The following is a 27008-nucleotide window of genomic DNA, read 5'->3' on the forward strand; positions in this document are numbered from 1 at the left end:
TGCCAAAACTCTAGATACAATAAAGGCAAAAGAGTAGTTGTAAGTATACAAGGAGCCTCTAATGAAGCTTTGATCACTAAGGAAGATGAAAACAGAGCCCGGGATGATGAAAGAAATGTGTGTGAGCACGTAATTTTTGCCCAATATATAAAATTACTCTTAAAAATCTCAAAAAATAGCTTCTAATTATTTTATAATTTTTTTTTAAAAAATAAATATTTTACTTGATTTGTTTTGTGCGTATTTGTGTTTGGTGCATTTTTAGTAGCATTTTAAACACTAAAAAATAACAAAAATATTTTAATCTTTACATTTTTAGATTTTAATTGCATAATTAATTGCATTTGTAAACATAAAAACCAAAAATATATTAGGCACTTTACATGCATTGTTAGTTAATTGTTAAAAAAATAGTTAAATTAATTAATTTTGCAAATTAGTTTTAAATTAGTTGTTGTTAAGATAAGTGGTCAATTTTGAAAATAAAATAAAGAAAGGAAAGAGGGGTCTGCCAACTTGGGCCAGTTTTAGCGGCCCAATCCCTGACCCGGTCCAAAATTATTAAACTCTAAGACCATTAAACGGCGTAGTATCACCCAAATACTACATTGTTTTCCCCTTTCCAATTCCCTTAAGAGACCAAACCCCTTATTCCCCTATTCTCGAAGAACGGATCCCCCCCTTTTAGAAACCCTCGTCGTCCCCCTAATTCCCATTTTCTCCGAAAAACAAACGAGACCCCCCTGAAAACAAAAGTCCTAGCCGCCTCCCTCCTCCTCCTCTTCTTCTTCTCTCTCGAGTAGCCATGAGTTTTGAAAAAATATCAATCTCTGCCAATTTGCTGGACGAATCCGGTTGGTTTTCAAAGTCGAATAGAGTTCTTAAGGGGTTGTTTGTTGCTAGGACTGTGGCTGAGCCCCATTCATTGCTTATCCTATCTTTATTTGGGTTCAATCGAGTTTCTGCTTTTAGATTTAGGTATGCATCTATAAAACTATACTTTTGTTGTCGAAATAATTAAAATTTGCTCATGTCATTTCCGGCTTCTGATGTGCTTCTATACGAGTTTTATGAATTGGGCAGTAAATTCCTGATCTAGCCTTTATATGCTTAGCTTGTTTGTGAAAGAATGGCTTAGAATCCTCATATGTTGGTACTGAGTTATGTGTTTTATTTGATTAAAGGTGTTTGATAAGCAGTATGCAAAAATAGTTATTGCGATGGAAAGGTTCATTCTACCTTTTTCATACTCAGATTTCTTAATCATTTCTTTTCATATTTGTTTGTTCATGAATTTCTATCCATATGTATTGTGTGACTTCTGTTAAATGCTTATTATATAGGGTCGTTAGTTGGATTTTTCCTTGAGTGCTTCGTTGTGAACTGAATTGTGTTTTAGAGTTTGGGTAACAGTGAATCTTAAGCTCTTTTATTTGATTTCATGAATATTGGATTGTTTTATATAATTTGCTAAGTTAACTCTTTACATCTTTGTTAACCAAATAGAGAAGAAGGTTGTAGGATTTGTTTTTAAATTTATCTAGTTATTTTATTAAGGTTGAATCCACAAATGCATAACATGTTGAATATTATTGGGTTTGAAAAGTTATTCCTCCGTATGGACTAAACTGATTTCAACCAAGAATGAGGCTGAGCGATTTACTATCTGTCTAGCCCATTCAAAAACAAAGGCTCGCGGACCCAATATCTCCTATACTAATAGTTTGATAATTCCAAAAGTTAAAATGCTTCACTATCTCCAACAATTCCATGTCCATAACTTATCGCCCTACTATAATATCAAATTAGTTTTAGGGAAATAACTCATAATACGCTAGAATGCTTTAGGAGCGCTTTTAATCTATTATCGTGATTATGTACACGTTTGCATGACATAATTATGATTCCCAAAATAAATCAAGGTATGCGTTTACGTGACTTTGGCTGAACAATCTTAGTAATTCATAAGGCGTGATTAATTGTGTACACGTACACATGATATGATTTTAACGCCTCCAAATAAAACGGATTTATACACATGTAATTCATTTCAAAGATAAATCCATAACGCCATAATAAAAAGCGGTGAAAGGTATACACATAGGTTCTAAAATACATAATTAAATAATTAATTAAGCCAGGTATGATTAAAATAACCATGCTAAAATCATAGAATCCGGGAGTGCCTTACACCTTCTTTCGGATTAACAAAATTCCTTAACTGGTCTTCTATGTTCGCGGACCATTAAACAAAGTCAATTTCCTCGGTTTGAGATTTTAAAACAAATCGGTGACTTGGGACACCATAATAAATATTTCAAGTGGAGACTCCAATTAAATAAATAATCTCATTTTGATTAATGTCACTTTAATCGTCAAAACTCCCTATCCCTTCAGAAAAAGGAGGTGTGACAGCTCTGGCGACTCTGCTGGAGATCGAACCCAGAATCTCTGGTTCAGGGTTCAGAATTCGAGCTTGTAATGTGATCTATACTTGGCTTTCTTGATTGTTGATATTACTGTGTTTGTGGGCCTAACGTGTTAATTGTCGCTCATTTACCCCTTTAATATTGTATAAAATGTCTTCTTAAGTCTTCCTTCTAAGTCTTCTGAACTATTGGTGCACACGTGCGTGTGACCTACTTTTCTGTTAGAGATCATACCAAATAGAGCAAGGCTAGATCAGTAACTAGGCCGGGTAGACTTTCGTAATTCCGGTTTGTTGCCCCCACCTCGGCTCGAGCTGTCCGCTTGGGTAAGCCAGGTCTAAAACACTCCCCCCTCTAGGATTTTAAAGTTGGAATAACATAGCCTCATGATGGATCCCTAGTAAGAACATTTATTTGCATCACGTGCATTTAACTTTGGAGACTCAACACAGGAGTTGGATCCTGATAGGACAGATGTACCCAAAATAAGAGACTATCATGATGCATGCTACGTGCTATTTGTGCATTTGTTTGTTTCGGCTTACATGTTGATCGACTTCTAGAATGGTGAAAGAAAATCAGGAAAAACCAAGAGTGAGGTAGGAGACAGAAAATTTACCCGGTTCTGAAAACCCCAAGTTTTGGAAAATCCTAAAACTCTGCCAAAATTTTGAAAAAAAAGGTGAAAAAGAAACGTCATCTCAAGGTAAGTCAATATTTTCAAAAGTCATATTTTTCCTGTTGTGTCAAAACTGACCGAACTACGCGATTTAATTCTCACTGAATGTGAGATACGTAGGCAATCCTCATCGAATTCGGCCCATAATTTTAAAAAAAATCCAAAAATATTTTCCTTTACTTCCTTCTTTAGAAAAGTCTTTCTTTGAGACCCCAATTTTCAAAATATCCAAAAAAGTATTTTCCTTTTTCTTAATTACCTCTTTAGATTTCTTTACTTAGAAAATCAAAAAAATCAAAAAATATTTTTCTTCTTTTCCGAAGTCTTTCATTCATAAAGAAAAAAGAAAAGAAAAACAAATTTCAAATCAAAATCCAAAATATTTTCTTTCTTCTTTAGAAGTCTTTCTTTCGAAATTCCAAAACAAAAATCAATCAAAATCCAAAATATTTTCTTGTTAAAGAGCTTTTTGTGGTACATTTTCAAAAAAAAAAAAGAGACAAAAGATGGTGAATAAATTAGAAAAAAGAGTTAGTTCATTTACTTTGTTTCTGGTATCCCTGAACTACGTAATGATCTGATTCATGGGACGTCATGATATTTAGACAATTCCCATAGGAAGCGATCATAGCCATAACAAACCGAGGAAAAATAACAAAAAAGAACGAAAAAGAAAAAAAAGGAGAAAAATTGAGTGAAAAACAAACAAAAAAAAAGAAAAAAGAAAAGAAAATAAAGAGTGACAAAAACAAGAGGGAAAAATCAAGAGTGATGAGATCAAAAATAAAGAGAATGGTAAAATCAACAAAGAGCCAGAAATGGAAGAAAAGAGTGCAGACATTTGAAAGCCGAGATGAAACACGCAACCGTTCAAACGCATGGTAGAAGTGTTTAACTGTTTAGGTGCATTGCATCCCAACGTGCAATTTCCTAATGGTTAAATGCCTCAAAACTAACAAGGTTGTTGTGCGTGCAATTTAGCCCGGTTCTATTCAGGTGGTTGGTTTTGTTGGTAATCTGGCTTTCCATCCCTACTTCACAAGATCTAAAGACAAAGTCCCTATGGCCTCCGAAAGTCATCTACCAATTATTGATCCTGAGAATAGCCCGGCATCGGTTATTCCACAACCGGAATCAGCAAATGCTAAAGAGAATAGAATGTTGCATCTTGGCATGCTAGAGATGTAGGACAAATGGTCTAATGGGAGGGAACCGCCGAGTGCAATCCCTGGGTTTCCTGATTTGATCCTGAGATCATGTAAGGCTACCAACGTCCCTGTGTCCGACTCATTTATCCGGTGCGGATACCCTCTAATGACGTTTAACAGTCCTGGCATGCATTCTATGGTTCAACCCCAGGCACCGATTTCAAGGGCACCGCCAACAATGTTCTTTGTAGCACCAGCCTGCGCCACAACACGACCAACTATGCCACGACTGTATGTTGAGCCTCCAACGTTCACCTTTCAGGGTCCACAACTTCAACCAAAAATAATATATGTGACCCCATACTCATTCACTCAACCTACGCAATGTGACTTCTTAGTTGAGCAAGAAAAAGTTGTCAAGAATCCCGAGTAAGAGGAAATGGCTCGAAAGATAAAAAGCTTGGAGCAGAGTTTAAAGAACATGCAAGGCTTGAGTCGCCAAAAAGGAGTCTCTTACGCTGACTTGTGCATGTTTCCCCATGTCTACTTGTCAGCTGGCTTCAAGATGCCAAAATTTGAAAGGTATGATGGGCACGGAGACCCGATCGCTCATCTAAAACAATACTGTAACCAGCCGAGGGGCGCTTGTGGAAAAAAGGAGCTGTTAATGGCATATTTTGGAGAAAGTCTCACCGAAAGTGCTTCCGAATGATACATGGATCAAGAAATGACCCATTGGCATGTATGGTACAATTTGGCCAGAGATTTTGTCCGCCAGTTCCAGTATAATATGGACATCGCTCCCGGCAGAAACTCTTTGTCCAATTTGGAGAAAAAAAACCACGAAAAGTTTCTGTGAATATGCTGTCAAATGGCGCGAGCAAGCCTCCAGGGTAAAGCCTCAAATGGACGGAGCATAAATGGTTACGGTCTTCCTATAGGCCCAAGAGACGGACTACTTCCAGAACATGATGTTCGCTATGGGTATGTCGTTCGCCGAGGTTATCAAAATTGGGGAGATGGTAGAATATGGTTTTAAAATGGGCTGAATCATGAGTCATGATGCCTTTAAGGCCACATCACAGGATGTTCAGAATGGTTCGGGGGGCTTGATGAACAGATACAAGAGAGAAGAGAGAGCCATGATGGTTTCGAACTCGAGGGGGCCCGTATGTCATTCAACCAATCATATTTGTTTTCTAAGGTCTCGCAACACTATTATCACCATCAAAATGCTGCTTATGTCGTGGCACCGCCTCCCTATGCGGTGAAGAATGCGCAACCTTACATGCGACCATAACATTATATACAAAATCGAGCTCCACCTCCCAGAAATGCTCGTTCCTACCAAGCTTCATATAATCCCAACCAAATGATCCCCAATAAAATCCTTGCCCAAGAGAGTCTCTCAGAAAGAATCAATTCACCCCTATTGGTGAATCATACTCGAGCTTGTTTCAAAAGCTAGTCAGGCTAGGTCTGCTGCAGCCCATGGCTCCAAATCGGCCAAACCCCGAGTCCCCCTCACACCGGGCTAATACTATATGTGCATACCACTCTGGAGCAGTGAGACATGATACAGAAGGCTGTTGGACTCTTAAAAGAGTAGTGGAAGACCTCATAGAGGTCAAGGTAATAGTGCTTCGGGATGAAGATGCCCCTAAAATGACGAACAATCCTCTAACTACTCATACCAGTGGACCAGTAGTTGGAATGATCTGTGAAGATGAGGAATTTGATCCGGAACTAAAGGCCATTGCCGTCATTGACGAGATAGAAGAAAAGCAAAAAAACAGTCATCAAACCTGAAAGTTCCCTGTTAGGCGGGAGTCTCGGTGGCCGGTCTTGCTATCCTTTCTACGTCCAGATTATTTCAGGGTGTAATCCGGATATTTTACTTTTATTGTCTTACTTTCCGATGTAAACTCTTGTATCTTTATAATTCAAATAAATGAAATAAATATTTCATCGTCCATATCTTTTTTTTTTTACTTTGTCACTTCGCTTGTTCTTTGTTCAGTTATGTTAAATGCAGATTTCAATAACATGACATGCTTGCGGACTTCATGCCTAGATCCTAAAACACGGTCAGACTTCAAAATAATGAATCAAAAATCAGAATGTAATGAAGATAGGTTTAAGAAAATAAAACAAAGAATCGGAACAGCTAAAGGAAAATTAGCTCCGGATTGGAAAGGTCCATACATTGTAACGAGAGTACTGCTAAAAGATAGCATTGTACCTGGGAAACATCGAAGGAAATGTCTCTAAAATAACTGTCAATGCATGTATAGTCAAAAGGTACTATGCTTGATCCTCTATATAACATTAATGTTCTCTGGTTGGGATGAAAAAGGCTTTTATTCTCGCTACCCAAACACCATTAACCCTTTTGTCAACCCTTTAAGCTGGTTATCTTTCTTTGATTTCCTTCTTTGGAACATGAAGTGTTAAAAAAAAAGAAGACAAAAAGAAAAGAAGAAAAATAAAAATAAAAATAAAATAAAATAAAAAGAAGAAGAAAAAAATAAAAATGAAGGAAAACAAAAAAAAAAACAAAAAACAAAGTCCATTGAACTACATTCGGCTTGATTCCGAAAGGATACGTAGGTAGCCTCTCTCTGGGATTCAGTCACACCAAAACAAAAATCCACATTCCCCCAAATGTTGAAACTAGGGCAGATGTTATAATGGTTCGGCGATGGTTTTTTTCTGAAAGGTCCCAAAGTTGTAATTCAATCCGAATTCGTTTTACCCAAATCCTTTCTAAGTCCTTCCGATCAATCGACAAGAATGTTCAAAATTGGAAGATACAATTACTTGGATCTGATGCAACCAAAATGAGAGAAATAAAATAAGTGAGTCTTATTGGTGAAAACCTCCTCGGGCACCACAAGACGATGGTAAGTAGAGAAAATAAAATAAGAGAGTCTTGTTAGTGAAAACTCGCAAAGAGCATTATAAGGCGATGGTAAAAAGAGAAATGAGAGAGGTCCGCCGGTGAAAACCCGGAAAGGGTGTGATCTAGCATAAACTCACACCACAATTATAGGTAGTGAGGCGGTCGAAGTAATAATAAAACCCAATGCGAGTCGGGTATTGATTCCTCAGGGAGTTAGAAATGGGATTAGGTATACACTTAGTGTAAGTGTATAATGTGCCACAATTTGCACTTCCACATTCTTGTTGGCTGTTTCTATTTCTACTTAAGGCTATTGATTGCAAATAATAAACTAGAAGACAATGTTTTTTATTGGTTATTTTTCTAATGATAAAGGATCTAAGATCGTCACTTCCACCTAGGTGGTTACCTAATAGGTTGTAAACTCTAGGGCAAGTTTGATTAGTCGAAATCGTAATATAGCAATCACACGCAATTACCCACTCTATACCTCTCGGTAGTTTGAGTGATTTTGCCCGATTTGGCTTTCTCAAGTCCAAATGGGTATTTCACAAATCAAGTGATGTATGTTCAAGTCGAGTCTTACTATCTCTAGATTTGACCCTTTAATTGGGGCTATCAATTTCTTGACTTCACTCCGCTTCCTTGTTAGCGAAGTTTTCCTAGACTTAGTCTCTCTTTCTCAAGTAGAGACTAAGTCAAATAGGCATGAATCAATGTTTTAACCATTGATTCTATAATTCAAGCATGAACAAGGATAATATCCAATCACAAACAAGCCCTAAATTAAATACCCATTAAGTACCCACACTAGGGTTGAGCCACAACCATAACTAAAAATTTAGATACTCATGGAAAACAAAGAAATACCAGAAGAAATTAAGATAGAATGATTAATAATTGACTAGACAAGGAAAATCTAATGTTTAGAAGTTAAACTAGTACAAAATTACTCTAAAGAGTAAAGAAAACGGCTCAGGTGCACTTCTAAAAATTGAACTTAACCTAAAAATGACAAAAAATTCTTTTTATACTAAGCTAAAAATATCTGAAAAAAATGCCCCTGTGAAATTTGTGCAGCCACATAATAATGGTGCGGTCAGCACAATGGTCTTCTTCGGCCGCACTATTATCGTTCGGTCTGCACTCTTGGGAATTTGGGCTTGGAACTTCAGGGCTTCTGCTGTCTGCATAAAAGTGGGTGCGGCCGCACTTCTGATTATGCGGTCGCACAAAAGTGTTGCGGTCCGCATTTTCTGCTTTTGGACTTGAAACAGCTCTCTGATTCTTCAATCTTGCGGACCGCATAATAATGACTGCGGCCGAACTTGACCTCCTGCGGCTACACAATTTTGGTGCGGTCCGCATGCCTTTAGCTGGTCCAAACACTACTATCTGAATCTCCCCTCTGCGGCCGCACTAGAATTGTGCGGTTCGCACTGCTGCCCCCTTTTGTCCTGTTTTGGTTCTTGTTCACTTTTGTCTCATTTATGAGTTAATTTTGACTTTTTTTGGCTCGTTCCCAATATTCCTGCAAGTAAGTACATTTCGTTAGTTTCCGGGAATACCTTTAAGCTTTTTTGAGCTAAAACACAAGTAAAAGAGAGCAAATAAGCAATCAAAATCCCTACCTATCAACTTCCCCAAACTTAAGCTTTTGCTTGTCCTCAAGTAAATAAGGCAATTCCCACCTCCGCTAAGAAAAAAGATATTTCAGCTAGCCTAAGGTGAATCAATTACAAATCAATTGGGACCAGTAATTACCTACAACACATATGAATTGTCAACAACGCTATGATATGACTTTTTGTGTACAATAGTTCTAGTATGACACTGGAGCATCAAGAGTTGACTCTATTCATCAAGGAAGCTCTCTCTTTCATATAGGTCATTGTGGATCCAAAACTCCTCCTCCTCTACTCTCCATTAGCAAATCTCACTTTACAATGTAACACTCGAAGCAAAGATTGTGAAAAGTTCGCTCATCTCTCTCAAAAGAATGTCACAAGTCCGGCTTTGAGTACCATAAGCTTGCCCCTTTTGTAAATCACCACTAATGTAAGCTCACTCAACTTGAAATCATGTAGGGATTTTGCGGGATGTAATGAAGACTTTTCGATCAAGGTAGGACTTGTTGGAATAGAATGGTTTTATCTTTCCTTAAGCACTCCATTTTCTCTTTTCGGCTCATACTTTCTCGACTCTTTGAGTCATTTTCTTCTTCCTCGGGGGAACTAGAGAGACGTAATGTCACTCTTTCTTGATCATAAGATTCATTTTTCTCCTTTTCTATTTACTTCAGCCTTTCCTCTTTATTTTCTTTTGAATTCCCTTCAGCTCTTCACTTTATTCACTTTCTTTTTGGCATTTTTCTTTTTGTTCTTTCTTTCTTTTCTTTGCCTTCCCTTTTCTTCATTTCTTTCTCTTTTTTGTACCTTTTATCACTTTCAAACTGCTCGTCTCTCCCCTAAACGTACATTTTTGCCAATTATTTCTCAAGAATGCTAAGGAAAGATCGGGTGCCAAGAGAGGATCATTACAAAACGGATGAAGGCTTGTAACGTGGTTATTGAAAGAAAAAGGGCTTCGGCTCAAAGGGGTTGACTAGGGATATCACACTGTAGGATATGTAAGATTTCAAATTTTAAATTGGATCAAGGAGAACCTACAATCATTTCTCAAGCCAAGCTACACTTAGAATTTCGCATTGAAAAATATTCAGGGCAAGTTCTAGACCGTTAGCACGAGTACTTGGACTTGTAACTAAACATCTCACCTCTCACGCTTTTGGATTGCTAAAGAGAACAAAGTCGAGGGCCTACAACAACCCTAGCTCAGATTGAGAATCACAAATTGCTCGATTTGAACCACTCGATGACTGCTTAAGTCAACACAAGAGTCAAAAGAGTCAAAACTAAATCTATTTTCTGCCAACAACTTGTTTTTAACCATACGATCATAGGTAAATGTGTTGGTACCAAGTGAAGCATGATTGAGCCCCCTTTTATTCATTACTACTATATTTGCCAAAACATAAAAGAAACAGACTCAATCCCTTAAGAAGGTTATCACGCCATCCATCATTGGGAAGAGCCACCCAGTTCACACATAATCAACCTTTGGAAAGAACCATGATATTAAGAAAACCAAAGGCTTATTGTTCACTCAAAACGTAAAACGAAACTAGCAAATTAAAAAGAAGCTACTAAAGTAAATAAGAAGTTATACTACTAAGGAAAAGTAAACTAAAGAAGCTATTAAATAAACTACGGAAAGCGAGATAAATGTATATACAAACCGAAGTCAAATGAATATATACATAAGGGAAAAGAATATATACATAAGGGAAATGAATATTTACATCAAATAGAGAGAATATATACATGTCAAAGGAAAATAAAGATGAAAGAAAAAATAGTATCAGAGTTATTACAACCCAAATGTCAAATAATCAAAATAGACCACCCCCAAATGAAAATAAGCAGTGTCCCCAATGCTTAACAAAAATAAGAACAGGGAAAGGGTAGAGATTTAATAGAACTCCCTATGTGGTCTCAGTCTGCATAAGATCATCAACAACCTCGGCCTCAAGCTGTATCTCATCATCACCAAGATGAGGAACAATAGGGTTGCTGAGCATCTGGATCATCTCGTCAGCGGTGTGGGCAGTCGCACCCGGCTCCTCAGACTGGCCGGCTGCTGCCTCAGGTGCTGCTGGTCGTGCCTGTGCTGCTGGGGCTGCTGACTCCATGAGCAGGTCCAATGGTAAATCACTGGCAAATGTAATCTTCTCAATCTCCTTTCTCAGCTTGTGTACCGACTTCTTTGACGCCTGAGACTTCTACATCTTCTTTACTTGTTCGCCTAAATCTTCAATGGCTTTCCCTTGTGCCACCACTTTAGCCATGATAATCTTCTGGTCGGCCATAATCTTCTTCAATGTTTCCTCTATTGACGAAGGTACCTATGGCTCTGCTGGGGATGAAGACTATGCTGCAACAACACTGTATATATTAGTCAGCTTTGTAGTAGTTGCCTGCATCCAGTTGTTGAGACTCGCTAATGTCTGGGAGACTCGCAGAGCAGTCTGAGGATAAGTAAAGGAAGCTGACACTGGTAGTGGCACTGATAATCTAGCAGAAGCAGGTGGTCCGGAGGTTAAATGTGGCATGGTTACTGTCCCGGTGGAAGTACCGACTGCTGTGGAAGGCTCGACAGCTGAATCAGTAACTACTACCACTAGCTCCTCAGACTAGCCAGTAGAGGTAGTAGCTTTACCCTTGAACTTCGAGTTGTCAACTCCCTAGAGGTGGTACCATGAGAAAGGCTTCTTGGCCTTTACCTTGGTGTCATAATGCTTCCGCACCACCCCTTGATCCTTGAAGTATTCTGTGAGAAAGTTCAGGTACGGATAGGATCTCTCACCCTTCTGGACAACTAAAGTGATGTTGGTGGACATGATGACACCAACATTTATCAGATACTCAGCCATAATCGAAGCCACCAAAACTGCATAGGGAAGTATGAGCATGTTTTCATTGAGGCATGGGTCAATGCGACTACACACGAACATTTTCCACCCTTTTGCTTTAATGTTTAGTGTGGCCCGGGCAAGTGGAACTCCTGCTGTGAGTGATAACTAGGGATTTTAACGCATGTTATACTCCTTCTTGCTTATGCTTTGGTTAAATATTCATACAAAATAGTCCCAAAAGGCTCATAAATTGTGCTTGATTGTAGGTTTGGTCAAAAAACTGACAAGATGTCAAAGATCAGCTCAAAAGGAGTGAAACCTGCACAAGTGCCAAAGAAAAGACAAGCTTGGGCAAAATAGGTCCAGTGCGGCCGCACACCATTTTGTGCGGTCTGCACTAGGAGGTTTAGAGAGCAGGTTTTTCAGGCTAAAAGACAATGCGGCCGCACTACCATTCTGTGTGATCCGCAGAGCCAAGATTCAGAGAAGTTGAAGTTGGAGCTTTCAAGCCAATGCGGTCAGCAATCCACTTTGTGCGGACCGCACTAGAAGTCACCGCAGCCGTAGTCCATTCTATGCGGTCCGCGGAGCCTGAGTTCAGGGAGCTGGATTTTGAAGCCAAGAGTCCTAGTGTGGCTGCAGTCCATTCTGTGTGGTACGCACTAACCCCGCAGGGGCATTTTTGTCCAGATTTTTCAACTTAGTATAATTAGAACCTTTTTCCATTTTTAGGTCATCAGATAGATTTTAGAAGCAGCTGCGCTCGTGGGAACGACTCTTGTAGCCATTTTGAGCAATTTTACTTACTTTTCATCATTGAATCTTTGTATTTAACTTAGCAATTAATTAATATGTGTTTATCTTCATCTATTTCTTGTTTTTCTTCTTTGAATATGGGTAGCTAGACCCTATAGCTAGGGTTGTGGCTCAACCCTAGTATGAGTAATTGATGAGTCTTGCATTTTATGGCTAAATTGACTATGGGTGTTTGATATTTAGATCAATTTCATGGTTAATTGCTAAATTAGTGGTTGCAAATACTAGTTTGTATTTAGTTGACTAGGGCTCTTCTTGAGAAAGAGAGCCTAAGTCTCCAAAATTGATCCAACAAGATATTGGGGTGTACTCAAGAGATTGATAGCCCCAATAAAAGGGTTAAACCCCGAGAGAATAATATCCGACTTGAACCCTAAGTTGCTTGTGCAAATTTGCATACCCAATTGGTTTTGAGAAAGTCAATTAGGCAAAATCACTTGAACCACCTAGAGGTGTAGAGTGGGTAAAGTAGTGGAACGGTTATATCATACTCCCCAATCATGTCAATTGTGCCTCAGTTTCAAGTACCCGTCAATTGACCACCTAGACGGATGTCACTACCCTAGTGCCTTTAACTATTTGAACAACCCGTAACATTTAACTCTTAGCTTAATTTACAATTTGTAGTTTGTTAAAAGTATAATTAAAAGAAAACCCCAAAAATTATGAGAAGTGCAATTTAAAACTCTGCGCAATCCTAAGCTAAATAGATACACCATTCCATTTCTAGCTCTCTGTGGAAATTGATCCCGACCCAAAATCGGGTAAAAGTTATTGCGACCCTCTCTCGCTACTTGTTAGTGGTGCGGAGTAGGCTGCGATCACTTTTTGGTGCCGTTGCCGGGGAGCTAACGGTTTTGGATATCTATTTAGTTAGTTTTATGTATTGTTCTTCTTTCCTTCTTTGTTACTTACTTGTTTGTGTCACTACTCAGGTACTAAAATGGCATTGAACAATGCAAATGACCCTCTTGGAAATGTGATTGCGGGGGATGAGGTAGATGATGTTGAATAAGATGAGGTGCCTCTTGTACCTCAAGGACAACGTAGAGGCCGCAATGCCAATGCTAATCCGAATGACAATAGTCCAGACCCTCCTCCGCCACCTCCAAGAGTGGTTCCCAGATTACTTCCGAACCAGGGTTATGCAAGTGCTATTGTCCCATCCAGAATCCGGGCGGGCAACTTTTAGATAACCAATGTGATGTTGACCTTACTTGAGCAATGTGGGTACTTCACGGGCGCTGCGGATCGAAATGCCTACAAACATCTCAAGGGGTTCGTGGATACATGCTGAGGAGCAAACATACGAATGTGTCCGAGGATGCTCTTAGGTTGAGACTTTTCCCATTCTCACTTCGGGGGAAGGCATTAGATTAGCTCGAGAGACTTCCCAACCATTCCATCACAACTTGGGATGAGTTAGCGGATAAGTTCATTGCTAAATTCTTTTTACCCGGGCATATGGTGGCACTTCGAGATGAGATATTGGCTTTCAAGCAAGAGCCCACGGAACCTTTGCATGAGATTTGAGAGCGGTATAGAACGATGGTGAAGGAATGCCCCAACAATGATATGACTGACGCTATGATCCAACAAACTTTTTACCGGGGCATCAATACAACAAATCAATGCATAGTGAACCAACTTGCCGGGAGCAACTTTATGAAGCTGTCGTATGGTGAGGCATGTGATGTACTTGATGAGATGGCTGACACTTCTTCTGCATGGAAAAGTAGAGCCAATGTGCCTTAAGGTGACCTTACGGTTATTCATTTGCACAAGAAATTACATGACCATGGGCAAGCTATAACGGAGTTGACAACTACTATGAATCAATTGGCTAAGGCACAGTTGCAACAAGTCCAAAATTCTCGCCAAGTGAATGCCATGGAGGGTGTTAATATGCTCTTCAACAAGAGAAGACAAAGAAGGCAACAAAACCAAGGGAATTATGAGCAATTTGGTGATGGATGTGATGAGTTTCAAAATGATGGTTATGATGACCAAAGTGGAGAGGTTCAATATGTAAACAACTATCAAGGCCAACAGGGAAACTCTTCCAACCAACAACAGTGGCGACCTCAAGGCAATTGGGGCAATTAACAACAAAATAGTGGTAATTGGGGGAACAACAACCAAAATAACAACTGGGGCAATCAGAACAGCAATCAAGGCAACCAAGGGAATTGGAATGGTAATAACAATAATTGGGGTGACAATAATAATCAAGGAGGATGGAACAATGGAAACCAAGGAAACCGGGGCAACGCTTTCAAAGGCCCCCAATGTACCAACAACCGAACAATCCACCACCATTTCCATCTCAAGTTCCTAGTTCTTCGGGTAATGATATGGGTAGAATTGAAATGATGTTCGAGCAGATGATGAAGAAGAATGCGGATTATGATGCACAGTTAGCTTCTCACAACACCTCTATCCGAAACTTGAAGGTGCAATTAGGCCAAATCTCTTAGTCATTGACTACTCGCCCGAAGGGTGCTCTACCAAGTGATACGGTAGTGAACCCAAAGGGTGGGAACAATCATGTTATGGCGGTTACAACAAGAAGTGGGAGAGGCAGTGATGTGAATGTCTCTAAGCAAAAGCAAGTCGTGGATGAGGATGTTGAGTTGCAAGATGACGAAGTCCCTTTGGTAGTTGAAGATGTGGTTGATGAAAATGTGAACAATGAAGCGAGGATTGATATTCAAAAAGTCGAGGTGGAAACTCAAAATGATGTGAACCCGTCTAGGGAACACATAATTGACATGCCGGAGTCGGATGTGCCAAAAGCCAAGGCTCCTTTGCCAAGGCTGTCACGACCCAAACCGATGGTCCGCAACGGTCACCCGGTATCTTACTCAACCGAGTACGAACGTAGCATATCTTTCTTATTACATCATTATATACACGTGACATACGGGCCTAGTAGGCCAATATAATCATTTATAAACTCAAACATAGGCCGACAATGTCGTACAATCTTTCACGTATACGACATATGTCCACAAGCTTCTAAGAATACATAAATGTCATAGAGGTCGGGATAGAGTCCCGCCATACCAAACAATACACGTCTAAATTATACTAACCAAACAAGCAACTCCAAAGCAAATTGAGCGCACCAACATCTTCCGCTGAGCTGATAGCCTACTTCGAGGGCTCTCGACCAGTCTATCGGGACCTGCGGGCATGAAACAGCGTCCCCAGGCAAAAGGGACGTCAGTACGAATAATGTACCGAGTATGTAAGGCACATAAGTAAGTACATTAGAGACATGGAAGAAATATAGAGTACATGATTCAACCTGCAGGTCTGAATAACTTTGTAAATCATAAATTACTTTTAGCATCATGCATGTGCGTATGAATGTCATTTCGTGCATTGGTACATGTTTCATAACATCATCAGCCTCTGAGGGCATTCCATTATATCATACCGGCCACTGTAGGCAAAATCATCATCATATACCAGCTTGATCAAGTGGCGGTGCGTATATAACGCCGTAACCTTTTCCCATATCCCATATATATATATATATATATATATATATATATACATATATACATATATACGCGTGTATAACGCCGTCTGAGTCATGGGTCAATGTACATGTATAAATGCATGAAATGCATATGAAGTACGATAACAAAATCTCTCGGTACGTCATAAGACCATTATACCTCTGATTATTATCATAAAATCATTTTACGTATTTTCTGAGACCTATGAACAGACAATGGAATAATAAGACATGGAAATTCTAGAACATAGGCACTTCTAATACTTCTATGAATATGGTCATATATGGAATTTGTGCATTTGCATGTTTCGTTCGTATTAGATCATGCCAAAAGAAAGAAGGGATAGCCTTAACATATCTAAGTCGATTCTCTTGAGAAAGATTGTACCAGGCTCTCTTTGAATTGCAAATCCCGTTGTTATTACGTAGTATAACTTCATACAATTTTTTTTGCTGAAAACTCATTACTTGGTTAACTTATTCTCCTCAAATCTTGTTAAACAAAACCAATCATGATAAGAACTGAGACTTGGGAAATTTTACGAAGCCATTCCAGAACAACTATCAACTCTCGTAATAATGGCTAGTTCACTTGGAAACATAAAGAAATCTACCATTCTTGTTAGTGCCTTTACAATAAGGTACTGTTATTATATATCCCCCAAAATATTGGTAGGCATACATGAGATTTTGTTGTATTAAGAAAATGGTGGAAAATAGTTGAGCATATTATTTAATGAATGGAATGACTCATGTTTTAAGACTCAGCTACACCACACATTCTCATTTCTTGCCACATAATATAATGACTATAAGAGTCATCTTAATTAATTCTCATATAGATGCCACGTTTTGGTTGTGATAATTAATTAAGTTTTGTCCTCTTATTAGTTAAGTGGATAATGTTCTGTTATCCGGTAATTTATCAATTACCCGTATAATTTTAAAATTATCTCAACTTAATTAAATACTACTCTCTTTTAACATACCTTGTATACCTTACTATCATGGCCATGTAGTATCTTATATGGTACTAGTCCATAAATATCGAATATTAACGCTCGGCCCGTATTTTATCCGAAAATGCCAAACTTTGATAAAATTCGTTTTCTTCGATTTTACGTACCCTCTTACCTTCACGAATTTACTCATCACTTATGATCCTTATAATCCCCAAATAATCTTTTCTTTGGATTGATGTCAATTACCTTATTACAAATTCAACGTACAATACTACAGGGTGCAACACTGTCGTAACTTATTATTGCGAAGCGTAACATCTCCATAATGTAATACTGCAGGACGTAACATCATCGTAATATATTACTGCAGAGCATAACATTGTCGTAATATAACACTGGGGGATGTAATATTGAAATAATATTGGGGGGTGTAACATCATTCCCCCCTTTTGAACATTCGTCCTCGAATGTTGACTAATGCTCTTATCATTTTCGTAACTTATAGCTCTTGTGAATACACTAATACTCTTCTTTCCATTCAAGCAGGTTCTCTGTGAATAAATTCAAAGTCTAGGATATTCCCCCCTTTAGTCTTTTTGCTCATATCATGACATGTGGTCGAAATCTTCATAATCTTGCGACTTTTGTTCCCTCTTGTCAGGCGACCTGTGTGACCCTGACTTTGTAGGTGCACTTATGCGATTCATCTTTCCTTTTTCCTTTTTTCCTTTTACCTTTTAGTCAATCTGTAGGCCTTACTTTGTATATACAAAGCTTAATAGGATGCCTCTCTGGGCCTCTATAGGTATAGTGAAGTCCTTTGCTCGATACTTTCTTGGATTTACGAATATTGTTGTATCTCATCGCATAGGTCCGTTTAGCCATCCATATGAATTTACTACCATAACTCTTACTTTAATTTATTGCTGCTGAGGTCTGCTACCAAATCCCAGCTTACTCTCGTTGCTTGTTCCATATGTATAAATTTAAGTCCTTTAATTTTTCCTCATTATAACTCATCTTTAGAATGACGGCCTAATCTCATCTCATACTTTGTGACTTTTGTCCATCCATTGTTGATTCACCTCAATATTGATTTACAATATACCACTGATAACTTGAAACTTCTTACGTAATACTTTGCCCCTAGGGCTTACGTTACCTCTAGGAATATTCAAAGTGATTCCCATAATCGTATTTCATAGTGTCTCAATGTGATTCACCTTATGGGGGTATCTTAATTTTGTGCCGCCAGCGAAATCTTTTTCTCCTTATCTTCTTCTATTTTCTCTTCTTTTTTTTTAAAAATAATCATTCAAACGAAGGCCCAAATGTCATTCTTTATCTACCATAATTACACCCTCATCTCTTTCAAATGATATTAGTCTTAGACTTCTTTGAGTTCATTCAGGCTATACTGAGCTTACTATAACATAGAGAAGCCATTAGCTCCCTTGTTTTCATGGCCTAATCCTGAGGACTAATCCATTCTCGTCACCTTCTCATTGCCCTTTCTTATCCGCATTCCTGTCTTCCTAAAACCTTGTCGCTTTACCATACTTTAGCTTGCGACCTATACATATCTATTTATACTACTCGTAATCTTCCTTCAACTTGCTTGAATTTCCTTGTGTTATTTTAGAACATCAAGCGAGACATGACATCATCTCTAACTCTTCTTTACTCTCTTAACTAGATCTCTCAGTTCTTAGAAATCATTGACTAGAAGATATGCCACTAACGATGCCGCTATCATTCTTGGATATTGAATCCTCGCGCTTCTAGCCTTCTATACCAAGTATGGAATATCCTCATCCTTCTGCTTTTGAGTATCTCGTACATTGGTCACCTTTACCTTACTTAAAGTTTCACATCACATCTTCTATTTCTTTCGTACCTCTGATTTTAAGGGAGATCCTGCAATGTTCTCGATCACGATGTTTCTATTTTTCTGGGTGCAATAATCAAACTCCTGATTTACTTGGGTGATGTAACTCTTTAGTTTCCTCCTTCTGTTGATCGGCCTTTACGTCGGCTTAAGCTATCTTCCGATCTGTAGTTCATAGTATTACTTATTCTGTTTAGCCTTTCATGGGCGCTGATGAATATGCATGATACAATCCTTTAACAATTTAATCTTTCGTTTATGACCTGGGCTCAATTTTTTTTAACGTATACCAGAACCTTGTACGGTTGTATTTGCTACATATATAAAACTTCAAACCCTTAAGTGAGTTCTTAACACAACCAACTCTAGATCATTGATCGAGTAATTCACTTTTTTTTCCATATTAGCTTTATCTTAGTGCCCATATATATTGAAATTCCATACAACTCATATGATCCCTAATATTATTTTAATTCTTACTTCCCGTTCATTAGCCACGGTAGGTATCACTTTCCTTTGGAATGCTTATAATGTTGTTGCGAGATTGTTGTTATACGACCATTTCTTCTCAGCTAGTCTTTTGTTGTAGTACTTAGGGGGAACCCTTGACTCTCGCAAAGCTGTGAGCTTATTACGGACCCCTTTTTTTATGTCCTTACTTGCCTATAATTATCCGTAATTGCTTACCTTCATGCCCTTGTGCTTGTACGGTTACATTTGAACTGTTATTTTGACTGCCTTCCCAATGGCACTTTCCTGTAACACTCATATGGTATCTTTAACTAGCCCAACTCTTGTTTGAATATATCTCAAGTATTATAATGATATTTTTCGAGGCTGAACTCTCAATGTTGGTTTCTACTATGTTTATCTCACACGATCTGATGACTCGTCTGTAACCTCCTGTTTAGCCATAACTGAGATCTTCCTGACCACTCACTAACTACTCTTTGGCCCATTCTCATATCAATATTCCTCGTAATCTTTCTTGTGTTATCTCCTTTATCTTGAGTTACGTCTCGCATTGGCTTCTTATTTATTAATAACAGCTCGGGCAGGAACCTTTACTTCCTCTCCTTGATGTCGTACTTGCACAATATTCTTGAATCATAGCGTATCTGTAAGATTTGGATAAGTGCTATCTCATTCCTCTTTCATTTATCGCATTCTTCCTTTACCATTCCATAGTCACTAGAACTATTTAATTTCGACTTAACGCCACATCACTCCATATTCCCCCCTTTAGGGGTGTACTAAAAGCTTAAGCCACAAGTATCTACCTATAGATGTTTTATCTCTTTATCTTTGGCGTCATTTCACAACATCAATGATCCTTACTCGCGTTGCGACAATCCTCCTGTACCAAAGATGACAAATCCCATTACTCGTGAGGGTGTCACTTAATGTAACTGGTACATATAGTCCCTTAAACTTAACTTTGCTAACATTGCTTGCTTTAGGGAAGCGTCTTCCTGAATGACCATTTTCTGAATTCATCATGAATCTCCTTCTGTGGTCCATTCTATTACCGCCAGAATAAAATCTAAAATTACCATGATGCCGAGTACTTTCCAATCATTTAGTCCCTAATTCATATTTAGTTTATCTAGTTTACCAGCCCATACTGATTTCTATTACTCTGGGGATTAACTCTCCCCTCTGGTAGTCGCGTTGGAGTCACGAACTTATCTCTCGAAATGAGGATATAACCTTATGGCCTATACTCTTTTGTTGTCTTAAGGCCCATCACCTTTCGTCTCTTCCTTCATTTGACTATAGGTTTTATAACACTCTACCGTTTTCATCCATATGTCACACCTTATTCATAATGTTTCCTTATCTCTCTTCTCAATATTCTGCTAATGTTTCTGCATATCCCTTCTCTTGTGAAAACTTCAATACGACATTCTTTTGCTTTTAGCTTCCTTTTGCTCCATCTAATGGCTCTTTGGGTTGCTCAACATCCTCACTTTACTAGGGATGAAAGCCACACTTAAGGTAATATTTATCCCTTCAAGGCTTAGAGTGCATGTCTTTGTAGTACTCATATCTGGCTGCACTATTTTAAAGTGTACCATCTGAGTGTCTCACAAGGAGATCTATTAGCACATTTGCCATATCCTTTGAAAATATCAACTGTCACAAACAATTCATCCATCATATCTTCTTATACTGCTTCTATTAACCCCCATAGGGCATATCTGGAATGGGTGCGACCAATTGTATATACCTCTGTTGCTATTGAATATAACTCAAAAAGCATATGTGCCTCTACCTGAATTATAAACACTGTTAACCTTTGTTAACTGGGCGCCTCGTACCATTCTTTATCTTGCTTCTTTTGCTTGTTGAAACTTGTATTTATCTTCTTAATCTCTCATTTTTTTTCACCATAAAGGTGGATATGCATTCTTTCCTCAAGGTTTCTTATCAAGAGGCTTACACCTTTCAGTACGCACATGATCTGCTAAAGATCTCAAATTTCTTATCATAAGCATGATACAAAGTCGAGTTTCTCTAGTTCAATACTTTCACAACTATATCTCTTACCGATCATCTTTCTGAACGTAGGCATCGTCTTATTACGAATAAAAATAGAAGCTCGGCACTTGAATTCTTATAAGTGAGCTCTACCACACGGTCTAGAGTAAAAAGAAGAGTGACAGTCTTAAATGTTATGTAGCCTCCTGTTTATAAGTGTGGTGCACGACACACCCATAAACAAGACTCTACTAGACACGGCTTGTAGACTCCCTAGGACAAAACTGCTCTGATACCACTTTTGTCATGACCAAAACCGATGGGCCGCAACGGGCACCCGGTACCTTACTCAACCGAGTACCAACGTAGCGTATCTTTCTTATTACATCATTATATACATGTGATATACGAGCCTAGTAGGCCAATATAATCATTTATAAACTCAAACATAGGCCGACAAGGCTGTACAATCTTTCACGTATACGACATATGTCTACAAGCCTCTAAGAATACATAAATGTCATAGAGGTCGGGATAGATCCGGCCATACCAAACAATACACGTCTAAATCATACTAACCAAACAAGCAACTCCGAAGCAAATGGAGCGCACCAACATCTTCCGCTGAGTTGATAGCCTACTTGGAGGGCTCTCGACCTGTCTATCGGGACCTACGGGTATGAAACGCAACATCCCTAGGCAAAAGAGACGTCAGTACGAATAATGTACCGAGTATGTAAGGCACATAAGTAAGTACATCAGAGACATGGAAGAAATATAGAGTACATGACTCAACCTGCAAGTCTGAATAACTTTGTAAATCATAAATTACTTTTAGCGTCATGCATGTGCGTATGAATGTCATGTCGTGCATAGGTACATGTTTCATAACATCATCAGCCTCTGAGGGCATTCCATTATATCATACCGGCCACTGTAGGCAAAATCATCATCATATACCAGCTGATCAGGTGGTGGTGCATATATAACGCCATAACCTTTCCCATATCCCATGTATATATATATATATATATATATATACATACATATATACGCATATATAACGCCGTTTGAATACATACATATATATGCGTATATAACACCATTTGAATACATACATATATACGCATATATAGATATATATATATACATACATATATACGCATATATAATGCCGTTTGAATCATATTTCAGCCACTGTGGGCAACATCATCATCATATACCAGCTGATCAAGTGGTGGTGCGTATATAACGCCGTAACCTTTTCCTATATCCCATATACATATATACATATATACGCGTATATAACGCCGTCTGAGTCATGGGTCAATGTACATGTATAAATGCATGAAATGCATATGAAATACGATAACAAAATCTCTCGATACGTCATAAGACCATTATACCTCTGATTAATATCATAAAATCATTTTACGTATTTTCTGAGACCCATGAACAGACGATGGAATAATAAGACATATGGAAATTCAAGAACATATGCACTTCTAATACTTCTATGAATAGGGTCATATATGAAATTTATGCATTTGCACGTTTCGTTCGTATCGTATGGATCATGCCAAAAGAAAGAAAGGATAACCTTAACATACTTGAGTCGATTCTCTTGAGAAAGATTGTATCGGACTCTCTTTGAATTGCAAATCCCGTTGTTATTACATAGTATAACTTCGTACGAATTCTTTTGATGAAAACTCGTTACTTGATTAACTTATTCTCCTCAAATCTTGTTAAACAAAACCAATCATGACAAGAACTGAGACTTGGAAAATTTTACGAAGCCATTCCAGAACAACTATCAACTCTCGTAATAATGGTTAGTTCACTTGGAAACATAAAGAAATCTACCATTCTTACTAGTGCCTTTACAATAAGGTACTCTTATTATATATCCTCCAAAATATTAGTAGGCATACATGAGATTTTGTTGTATTAAGAAAGTGGTGGAAAATAGTTGAGCATATTCTTTAATGAATAGAATGACTCATGTTTTAAGACTCAGCTACACCACACATTCTCATTTCTTGCCACATAATATAATGACTCTAAGAGTCATCTTAACTAATTCTCATATAGATGCCACGTTTTGTTTGTGATAATTAATTATGTTTTGTCCGCTTATTAGTTAACTGGATAATGTTCTGTTACCCGATAATTAATCAATTACCCGTATAATTTTAAAATTATCTCAACTTAATTAAATACTATTCTCTTTTAACATACCTTGTACACCTTACTATCATGGCCATGTAGTACCTTGTATGGTACTAGTCCATAAATATCGAGTATTAACGCTCGACCCGTATTTTATCCCAAAATGCCAAACTTTGACAAAATTTGTTTTCTTCGATTTTACGTACCCTCTTACCTTCACGAATTTACTCATCACTTATGATCATTATAATCCTCAAATAATTTTTTCTTTGGACTGATGTCAATTACCTTATGACAAATTCAACGTACAATACTACAGGGTGCAACACTTCATAACTTATTACTGCGAAGCGTAACATCTCCGTAATGTAATATTGCAGGACGTTACATCATCGTAATATATTACTGCAGAGCATAACATTGTCATAATATAACACTAGGGGATGCAATATTGATGTAATATTGCGGGGTGTAACAAAGGCCACCTCCACCTTATCCTCAAAGGCTCGCGAAGCAGAAGAATGATAATTAGTTTAAAAAGTTCATTGATATAATGAAGAGCTTATCTATTAATGTGCCTTTGGTGGAGGCACTTGAACAAATGTCGGGCTATGTAAAATTCATGAAAGACTTGGTTACAAAGAAGCATTCTATGGATTGTGAAACTATAAAGATGACTCACCAAGTTAGTGCTATATTGCATTCAATGGCCCCGAAGCGTGAGGATCCCGGTGCTTTCTCCATTCCTTGCACCATTGGGAGTGTGGATTTTGCCAAGGCTTTATGTGACTTGGGAGCTAGTATCAATATAATGCCTTACTCAGTTTTCAAAACTTTGGGTATTGGGCAACCTAGACCTACTTCCATGAGGTTACAAATGGCGGATCGATCGATGAAACGACCTTTGGTCATTATTGATGACATGCTTGTCCGGGTGGACAAATTCATATTGCCGGCCGACTTTGTGACTTTGGACTGTGAAGTGGACTATGAGGTCCCTATCATTCTGGGGAGGCCTTTCCTTGCGACGGGGAAGGCATTGGTTGATGTTGAAGTGGGTGAGCTCACTTTCCGAGTGGGAGATGAAAATGTCATCTTTCATGTTTGCAAATCTATGAAGCAACCCAATAGCACCGAGGTGTGCTCATTTGTAGACTTGTCACAGCTGTGATTGTGGATGACACCAGTGCTATGATCAACGTGGAGGACCCCCTTGAGGTCGTGCTATTAAATCTTGATGTCAATGATGATGCAAGCAGAGTGGAGTGCGTGAATGCCTTACATGGGATGGGCTCTTATTCTTATGAGCCTAGAAAATTGCCTTTGGATCTTGAAAATCGGAAAACTCCACCAACAAAACCATCAATTGAGGGGCAACCTGTAACACCCCGTAATTTGAATCGGTTGTGGATGCATTAAACGAGTATTAGCGTGATGGTAATTGAGTGGTTATGATAATAAGTGTACGAGGCATATTATAGGTGATTTGGGGTCTAAGGAGAAGCTTAAGTCCAAGCCAAGTTGAAAATTTTCATTATAGCTGAAAATTTGCAAATGAGTATGCACAAGACCTCACTTTGAGCGAGCATATCTACCTAGATACAATGAGTTGTGTAATGCACAACCTATCAAATTAAAGCCCTTTGAGTCTAGTTTCCAACGCAACAAACCGTTCGTCATTTGGAGGTGTATACAGAAAGCTATGACCATTTTACTGGGCAGGTGTCACTAGCGCGAACAAGAGCAAGAAATCTCGCGCGAAGTCGCGCGTTTTTGCTGAGTATTCTGCCTCCAGCGCGCGAAAAAGCGCGCGAGCTCGCGCGTCTGGAAGGTTTAAATATCTTAAAGACCGAAAATAAGAGAAATTGAGTCATTTCTCAAGCTTAGGGCTTCCTCTACACCCCCAACTCGACCAAGGCATCCAATTGCACACCTAAGGTGAGTTTTTAAGTGTGTTATCATGGTGATTTCACTTCTCAATCACTAGTTACAACATGATTTTGATTGGGTTTCATATGATTTCTTCAAAATCTCAAGAACACCCCAAAAGTTGTCTTTCAAGATTTGGTCTACAAGAGGTAATCCTACACCCTTAGACTTACATATATGGTGTTATTATGGAATTATGAGTATGAATCAAGTATTACAACTTATGGTATGGTGATTGGAAGTCATAAATTCCCAATTTAAATGCATGACCATGGTAGGGATTTAAAGGTGATTATTTGATAGGATTTGTTGGTTGGGTGTGAATGGATGGTCATACATATGTTGTTGGAAGTTATAAATTTGTTAGGAATGATGGTGGAATGAATTGTTGGTTAATGGTGATAGTTGGATGAACCAACACTATAGTTATGAGGTGTAAATATCTATGCATACAAGGTGTTTGATAATATTCCTAAATAGCATAAGTTATGGAATTTATTACTAATATTGGGTTCCATTGGATATTGTTGTTGTAGATTGAAGGTTCTTAGTAGTGTGGATCATTGTAGTATCACTAAGGGGCAAATTGAGGTATGTAAGGCTAACTCTTTACGTTTGGGAATATCTATGATTCTCCCTACGTCCCATTCATCATGAACATTACTAGTTTCCTCAGAAAGTAATTATGCCTTGGTTCCATGAATAGAAGTAGAACTTATATTCTCTAGATGACATAGTTTCATAATCATTCGATATTCTATGAGTTTCAGTTATGACAAATCAACTTATTATGAATACTCATCTCAGTTTAATCCTATTCACTATACCAGTATCATGTAAGTCGGTATGGCTCATTATTTCAGTATCACATATTACAGTATGATTCTCAGTTCCTGATTTAAATTCCTGAATGTTGAACACCTGCATTTGGGCCTGAAGCCACAATTTATGCTTTATGCATTTTGGACCTTAGGTCGCAGTTATGTATACGTATACTTGGGCCCGAGGCCGCAGTTGTGCACATATATATATATATATATATATATATATATATATATATATATATATATATATATATATATATATATATATATATATATATATATATTGGGCCTGAGGCCGCAGTTTAATGTTCAGATAAACAGGTTGTTCATCATTCTGAAGAGGGAGTATTCACATCTTTACTTCCTTGTTTAGTTATCAGTTTATCAGCTAGCAGTTCAGTTTCAGTTTCAGTATTGACAGTTCTTTTGTTCAGCTATTTTCAATACCAGTACAATTCAAATGTACTAACGTCCCTTTTACCCGGGGCCTGCATCTCGCGATGCAGGTAATGATTTACAGGTTGATGATTCAGAGCGTTAGGATTCTCGTACCAACTATTTGGTGATCCCCAGTTCTTTCAGGGCATTATCATTGCTACAGTCTTCAGTATTCACATATAGTCAGTGTTTTCAGTACTCAAATAGAGGCTTCATAGACTAGAGTAACAGTTAGACAAAGTCACAGGCTTTCATATTAAGCTATGTTGGTTACAAATATGTTTCAGAATTGTATTAGTATTTTCGCACTTTGATTTATATCATCCAGACTTTCGGTATA

General features: G+C 38.2%; 1 long non-coding RNA gene across 1 annotated transcript; it reads left to right on the forward strand.

The window, feature by feature from the left end:
• The first annotated feature begins 639 nt into the window (after positions 1 to 639).
• On the forward strand, positions 640 to 27008 carry LOC138872527 (uncharacterized). The gene is made up of 2 exons (XR_011400895.1): positions 640 to 978; positions 26737 to 27008. It is a non-coding gene; the product is annotated as an uncharacterized lncRNA (long non-coding RNA).

This window comes from Nicotiana sylvestris, chromosome 7 (genome assembly GCF_000393655.2).
Source record: "Nicotiana sylvestris chromosome 7, ASM39365v2, whole genome shotgun sequence".
In the NCBI taxonomy this organism is placed as follows: Eukaryota; Viridiplantae; Streptophyta; class Magnoliopsida; order Solanales; family Solanaceae; genus Nicotiana; species Nicotiana sylvestris.